This window comes from Nyctereutes procyonoides, unplaced genomic scaffold (genome assembly GCF_905146905.1).
Source record: "Nyctereutes procyonoides isolate TBG_1078 unplaced genomic scaffold, NYPRO_anot_genome, whole genome shotgun sequence".
In the NCBI taxonomy this organism is placed as follows: Eukaryota; Metazoa; Chordata; class Mammalia; order Carnivora; family Canidae; genus Nyctereutes; species Nyctereutes procyonoides.
The window spans coordinates 72,761,682-72,770,138 of NW_026575142.1; positions in this window are offsets into that span (position 1 = coordinate 72,761,682).

Sequence of the window (8,457 nt, forward strand, 5' to 3'; positions counted from 1 at the left end):
GAAACATGGGAAGTTCTGAGAATAGCACCCTGGGAGGAGCAGTTACAGCCTGGAAATCCTTCAGGCGCTTGCTCTTTTCAAACATTTAAAGAGCTGACTTGTCAAAGAGTAGATGAGCGCTGCGGGGGCTCCGGGAGGTAGAACCACCGAAGTTACGGGAAGAGATATTTTGACCCAATAAAAATAGGGAGCAGAAGGGGCTGCCTTTGCAGGAGCTTCCGGACTCTGGAAATATTCAAATAGACACTGAAACTTAGAGTTGGTTAGAGTTCTCCTAATGGGGTCTTCAGCTCTTATAAGGTATAAGGTTAGATTAAATCTATTAATCTGAGTGGTTTCAGAAGAATTAATCTTATTGATCATTTTATACTGAAAAGTCAAAGTTAGCATTTTATAGTTTTTAAACTACACTATGTCATCTAGATTAGGAATTGTTTCTAAGGATAAGGTCATGGGAAGGCAGAGCCTTAGTAGGCAATAAATGTGCCTACGTTTGGGATTAGGAGGGAATAGATCTCTTTAGCTCCTGGAGCTCCTAGAGGAGTCTTGGTCTCAGATATTTTTTTGGAAAGTCCATTTCTCCCACCTGCGCCAAAGATCTCCCCCTGAACAAATAGCAAGGGCAACGACGGTGAATCCTCAAGTGCAGGCCTGCCTCCTTGTATTTTAGGTGCCATATGGTCACTAGCTGTACATCCCTTTTCTAGACAGAAATAGCTCATTACCACTGGTCGGTCATGAAATACAAGGTTTGAGTACCTTATGTCCGACTCTGCAGCATTTGTATGAATGTTACCTATTTTAACTGAACGTCTGGCCAGCCAATAGTTATTTTGGTCCTGGGTATTACAAGGCAGCTTTATGTGGGTTATCAAATTGCTTTCCAAATCTGTTGAAGTGGCAGTTGTTATAGGATTAACCGGATCAACAGAGTCTAGAGAATCTGAAGTTGAATCGGGGTTGGATTCCTCTGCTAGATAAGCTTTATCCTTTTAGAAATCATCCAGAAAACCTCTGATAAGAGACAGTTCTTTAACACTAAGACCTTTTGGTAGTTATTTTCTGACGTTTTAGTTTCTTCCTATAGTTGGATAAAAAGTACAGTAAAACAGAAAAAAAAATGAATGATATGGTGAGGATATTATCTATCATATATTAGGGTAATTTAGGACTATCCTGTCTGGACAGTGTGGTACTAAGTGTATGAACAGACAGTTCTGAAATAGAAGCATGCAGAAGAATTTAAAATGTAATCCAGAAGATATCCCAATGAGTGGTATTGGGAAAACTGGCTATTTGGAAAGAAAAAGTTAGATTCCTACTTTTTACCGTTATAAATTTCATTTCATAAATTCAGAGAATTACATATAAAGAGAGTAAACCATCCTAATGGTAAGAGAAAATATTTGTTTACTTTGTATGACATCTCGGTGGAGGAAATCTTTCCATTCATGACACCAAAAGCAGAAACCGAAAGTAAAAGACTGATCAGTGCAATTACCTAAAAATCACAGCATCTCATATAACAAAGGAAATGATCAACTAAACACAAACAAAAACTAGGAAAAGTATTTGCAACACATATGATAGAAGACATAAATAGCTCCCAAAAAGATTATGAAAAAGACACAAAAGCATCCCTTAAAATGACCTTGGGATATGAAGAAGTAACCAGTAAAGAAGAAATAAAAATGGCCAGCAAGCATTTTATTTTATTTATTTTATTTTATTTTATTTTATTTTATTTTATTTCATTTATTTATTTTATTTTATTTTATATTTTATTTTATTATTTTATTTTATTTATTTATTTTTCCACAAGCATTTTAAATGCTCAGTCATTAACAATCAAAGAAATAAAAATTATTAAGCCAAGAAAATTCAATATTAACCTATTGAATTGTAGGAAAAAAATATACGTAATGTCCAAGAAATGAAGAAATAAGAACTTTCACACTCTGCTGGTAGGAGTATAAATTATTGAAACGTCCCTCGGTTTAAATGTTTCAAAATCTTTCTGGCATGCAGATTACAAAATATATCGAATCAGTTAATACATCTATATCCTTTGACGCAGTAACTCTCTTTCAAGAAGTTTATCCTAAAGAAAAAAAAATTAGACATACATAAATGCATAAAATGAAATAGCACCCGTTAAGGGCTATGATGTATGTGTACATTATTTGCATGGAAGATATTTATGTGCCTTCCAACAATTTCCTGTCTTAGGAGATAATGTAATAAATTTGCTTCTATATATACTGGTTTATCTTTGCTTCTGTATATATTGGTATATTTATTCACAAAGAGTTAGTTTCTTCCTTAGGTAAGATCCATCATCTCATGCCCTGACCTTCTCTCTCTATATAGATGTCGCATTTGCCTCACGCTAGTTCCCGATGGTCTCCCCTTTGATCTGTCACTGAGGATAGCTAGCTGTCTGTCTATCTGTATCCATCTATCTATATCTATCTTTATCTATATCTATCTATCGATCGATCGATCGATCTATCATCTATCTATGTACCTATCTAAGACAGCTCAATCTAGAATTAATGGTTGGATCAGCATGCTGACCAGGGCCCACCCTGAACCCCAACCATCAGATGGAGAGCCAACAGAACGGTATCAGCATCTGGACCGACAAACCAGTCCAACCACACGTGCAAATACAGGAGGAACACCTCTACCGTCGTCTGCCATCCCTTTGGACTATTTTGAGGGCACATCAAGAACATAGCTCTGTTCCTCCATCTAAATAATCAACAATTAGAGACCAAGATGATTTTTGCAGTTCCTTATATTAAGACTCTATCCCTTAAGATTTTTAAGATATCAGTCCCTTAATGCCTTACCGTCAGATATAACTCTTAGCCAATAATTATTTTCAGCTGTTACTGATGGACGGGCTTAGAGGATTGGAGGAAAGTTTAAGAGAGAACAATGACGACAAACGTTTGCTCACCCTCCCACACTATCCGTAAAGCATCTTGGTGCCTAGGATTTAGGTTGGCGATGGTCCTCCTCCTTCACTTCTAACCTCTACTTACGTCACCTGGGTCTACCTGTACACTGGTACTGAGAACCTCTACACATCCCGTGCCTTTCCCTCTTCACGTTACTCTTCTATCATCTTTGCCAAACCCCTTCATTACTAATCCCGTGTAGGGCAGCCCCAGTGGCTCAGTGGTTTAGCACCGCCTGCAGCCCAGGGCGTGATCCTGGAGACCTGGGATCGAGTCCCGCGTCAGGCTCCCTGCATGGAGCCTGCTTCTCCCTCTGCCTGTGTCTCTGCCTCTGTGTGTGTGTGTGTCTCTATGAATAAATAAATTTTTAAAAATCTTAAAAAAAAATAATCCTGTGTATTCTTTGGTGATGGAGTCCTGTCTCTCCCTAGCTGGCCCGCGAATGTTCCTTCTATATCCTACCACTATGAAGACTTTTGGGGAAAGACAAGTTTAAGGGTAAGGAAACACCTAAGATAGATAATAACCTCAAGCGTCCTACTATTGATAATGGATTTCACCATCAGAAAGCCAAGTGTGAGGACAACTGGAATGTCTCTGGGATGTCTTCCATAACAGAGGGTCAGGAAAAAGGATGCAAGTGAGGCACAAATGTATCTGAATCTTAAAGCTAAGCAGCTGGGGTCTTCCTTCCTCTGACTTTATCTAGTTGAAATTCTCCTTCTCTGAGTTTTTTCTACTCTGAAATCCTTATTCTACTCTTCAAAGACAGAATTCTGGTCACATCTGAGAGGGAAGGCCAGTCCCTGCACAAAGCCTTGGCATGCAATACGTACTTGAGAGCATTTGATGAATGGATTAATGTGAAGGGATAAGCTAACTTTACTTTCTTCTTTTTTGGGTCTTCCCGAGGAGACAAAGATCCAATTTTGTGCAGATAATTATAAAATTTGTATCTCTAGTAAGGAGCTCAGTTGAACCTAAAACCCACCTTTCTTTCTCTAAAAGTGAAAGACTATCCAAGCAAGACCCATGAGCCTAAGTACATTAGACCCTGCAGGTAATCTCAAAATTGATTTAAAAAAAAAAAAACAGGCTGTGTTGAGGAGGCGATGATAAGAGACAAGCCATTTACAGACACATACACAACACAGACAATATAAATAAAAGAAGAATATGCAGAAATAGGTGTGTTCAGTTTCAGAAGGAGAGTGTTAGTGATTGGGGAAACCGGTAACTAGCAGGCTAGAGAGAAAGTGCACACGGCGCATCACTCTGGGCCCTGCTCCTTGGCTGTTTTCCACTGCAATTAGTTATCTGGCAACCTTGCAAGATCTTAATAAAAATAACTCGTAAGGTTTAGTCACATCAGAAAGGCCATCAAAATGAGTGATCACAAATGTTTGGAAAGGGACATGAGCTAAGTCAGCATTTAGGACATGCTTTTAAAAATTGCTTATCTCTTTCATCTCCAACGAAAACACCAGAAGGATATTGTCACAATTCTGGCAATCTCACTCCATCCCCCCCAAGTCTATTAATATCACATTGTAAAGTTCGTGCCACTGTCAGGAGGCCCATAAAATCACATAGCATTTCTTTCTCGTTTTCCTTTCTCAGAGGCACCACTTTTTCCTAATCTTCTAATACACATTTCCACCCTTTCTAATGTAGTTCATACTAGACATATTTTTACCTGTGATTACTTTAGTTTTCATGACCTGGAAGACTTTAAAAGGATACAATTACACTATTTATATAAATAAGGACACTCAAGAGATCATGTAAAGGATACTCAGAGTTCACAAAACCCATTTACACTTAGTTGTCATTTAGAAGGTAAAAACCACCTATGACTTGTTTGGACAGATTATGGTGTGGTTTTTTTTTTTTTTCCCTCCCATTTTAGGGAGGAGAAAATTGCAGTTTAGAAAGGTTAAGGGAAATTCTCAAAGCTAACAGTACATTAAGTGGTAAAGCGATTCTCGAAAACCGTGTGTCTGCCTCTCAAACTGTGATAACCCTGTACCTGTATAAGGGATACACAGCGAGCAAAAGGGGGGCGAGGTCAAAGTCCTCCCAGCACCCCTTGGATGGGGGTCTGGAGGCCAAATGATTCACTAACCTCAACATACCATGAAACCTAGAACTCCATTGCTTACCTCTTCCTTGTTACTGTACCTTTTTTCACTTTTCAGGTAAGACCAGGACCCAATGCCCTGTATTTAGTGTCTTCTGATACAAAATTTTAAAAAAGAGATAAAATACATTCTCGAGATTTTATTATTAACACCTTGAGTACCCTTCTCAATTTTTGGATACTTCTGCGCACCTCATACCCTCATACTCCCAGGGCAATCCACCCGACCTACCCTCTCTGGGAAGAACCCTACACGCTTACTTTTTGCCATCTTCCCCATGACATTAGGAAGAGGCGAAAAAATGAGTTCATGGTAAGACATTAATGATAGTAATTCGATAAAGAGAGATCTCTCCTCCAAAGGCAAAGGCGTTTCTCTTGTGGATCTCTAATAGGGTCGTCTCAGACATCAGTGACAGGCTGTGAGGCGGACAAAGGGGAACTATTTGGAAACAGTCTTGCTAGCCACTGCTAGCCTTAAACCTCACCATAAATATTAATCTGGATATTTTCAAGTCTACAGCCCTGGGTTTAAATAATGCATCTATATCGCTTTAAAACGAATGATTGCATTTCTAGGGTGTTTAGACTATTCTACTGAAAAATCATCTTATGGAAAATAACGCTGTTATTCCCAAATAATTACTTTTACTTTCCCAAATAATTACTTTTACTGTCAACATGTTGAAAGAGAAGACTGTAAGGGGGAGAGCAAAGGGATTGGGTTTCGTGGACGTTCCCCAGGGATCTCCCAAGGGAAATATAACGGCTCCCTTCTCTGAGCCATATTAGGCCTTGATCGCGTTAACTTTCAGAAAATGCAGAGAGGAAACACTATTTCAGAGAAGGCCCTGAAATTAGCGTATTTCTTGGAGCCCCGGTCCTGACGGATGACAGCATCCGTCACTGCTCGCCTTGTGCTGTGTCTCTGAACCAGGGTCCAGCGTAGCCTCCGAGGCCACCTGCTTTCTGTGGTTGTGAGGCCCGGAAACCCGACGTGCCGAATCCCGGAACACATTGTTCCTCCTGTTTTGATTAGAAAAGCGCTTCCCCCCACCCCCAATCAATCTTTCTGTTTTAACTTGATCGTGTATTGGACAAACTTCCTGGGTTTGATTCCTTAGTAAACACGGAGGATTTCCAATTCCTAGGGGATATTTGGCACCGGGGCGTTTGCGGGCGCGCGCAATAGGGTGCCATCAACGTGCACTTGCTTCGCTCCCTGCTCACGGGGACAAGGATGTGTACTGAATAAAACTGAATAAAACCACAAGGGCAGGGCTGTTAGGAAGGCCTTGTGCTCGTGTTTTCTTTGAATTAATGCCTTCAGCATCCTCCTTAGTCATCTGGATGACTCTGGTATGTGATTCTCCTACATCCCGTCTCTCATGTTCCCTTGCCTCTTCAGATGGCTCTTTGTGGCTCTGCCAATTATCTGCGTCTGCTGGTTGAGGCTCATCATCAAAAATGTGCTCAAATGGTGAAAACAGGGCATTTGCAAAAGCAGAACTAAGGCACACGGATTTATGATTCAAAAGGGCCATCCTGGCCCCAATTACGGAGCCCACTTGAGGAAGGCGGCTGAAACGCTGTTGCCATAGAGAGACTGTTTTTAAGGCCTCAAAGCTTAGAGAATAAGAACACAGCGGAACATCCAGGAAGAAGGTGACCCACTAAGTCACTGTGTTTGGAAATCTTGGAGCCACAGAGAATTGCTTGGCTTCGGAGAAGGACGGGGCCCCGCGGAAATCCTCCGGGCCGCCTGCCGCCGCCTCATGCACCGTCCTGTGGTTCTGAGGGCCCAGGTGGGACCTGGGAGGGCATGTGACCCGACCTCTGGGGTGCGCTGGGGCCGAGGCACCCGCTGGCCCCGCGGCAGGGCGGCCTCCAAGCTGGGCGGGCTCTGACCTGGGCGGGCTCTGACCTGGGCGGGCTCTGACCTGGGCGGGCTCTGACCGGGGCGGCATCTAACCAGGGCGGCATCTAACCAGGGCGTCTCACCTGTCGCAGCTCCAGCATCAGGGCCTCATTCCCGTGGAAACGTCGACACCTAGTGGGTCGTCGCGTCAGCGCAGGGCGGCTGGGAGGCTGCAGAAGGGCTGGTCCTGGATCTCACCAGGGGTGCTCCCCGGCTCCCCCTGGGGCCCGCTGGTCGCCCTGGGTGACCTTGACCGGCCCTGTGGGTGCGAGGAGATGACCCAGGGGACAGCGTGGGAGACTGTCCTGCACAAAGAGGCTCTGTGGAGCAGCCACTGCAGATGCTGGGTGCCCCCCCCGGGGGCCCAGGGAAGCCTGCCTTCCCCTCCACCAGGTGCTGGGTGCACCCCCCGAGGGCCCAGGGAAGCCTTTCCCCCCCCACCCAGGGGCTGGGTGCGCCCTCCAGGGGCCCAGGGGAGCCCGCCCGCCGCCAGGCTGGATTCACCTGCAGCACCCGCTGTGCGGGGCGCGGCTCCCGGGGCAGCTCCGGCAGGAGCTCGTCGCCTGGTCACCACCTGTCCCCATAGATGTCACATCACTGACCCTGGTCGCAGAAGGTGGGACGGAACCAATGCAGGGAGGTGAGGAGGCGCAGGGCCCAGGGCGGCAGGCGGGCTGGAGCCCGAGGCCCAGGGTGAGGGGCCGCGGCCTGCGGTGACCCCAGGGACCCCGGGGCAGTGGACAGGACCGGACCCTGCTCACCGCCCAGCCCGCCGCTCCCGCAGGCCCCTGCGCACGCCCCGGGCCCAGAGCCACCCGGACACACAGACGTGCTGTCCTGCCCACAAGGACACGGGGCAGAGCTAAGGCCCGAGGCTCCCGAGCTCCTACTTCTGTGTCTGCAGCGTCACGAGGCTCCTCCAAAGGCCACTTCTTGGCTGGACGCGCCTGTGGTCACCCCGGAGGGAGAAGCCCCGACGTGTGCTCTCGGCCTGCAGGTCCCTGGGGCTACCCTGTGAGGTCGGGGACTTAGCCACCACCCCCGAGGCATCCCCCGGGGTTGCCAGGACAGGAGCAGAAAGGGGGCTGGACCGCTCCACATCCATCTCAAGGAGCCCCCACCCCAAAGCACAGCTGCCAGAGGGCGGTGGCCCCCGAATCCTCCTCTGGCTGAAGGAAGGGAGTGGGAGACCTTGGGGAGGCTCGGCTGCCCCCGCGTCCCTCACAGACGTGGGCACCTAGCTCTCGCCCGGGCCACGTGCCTGTCCTTGTAAGGTGCAGGGGGCCCTCAAGAGTGCCAACCCCCCCGGGGGGGTTCCTCTTCCTCACCTTCAGCCCCAGCACTGAACCCCCTAGAAACAGCGAGCAGGTGTGCTGAGCAGCCCGTGTGACCTGGGGACAGGGGGCAGGCGGGAAGGCCCACGGCCCTGCTCC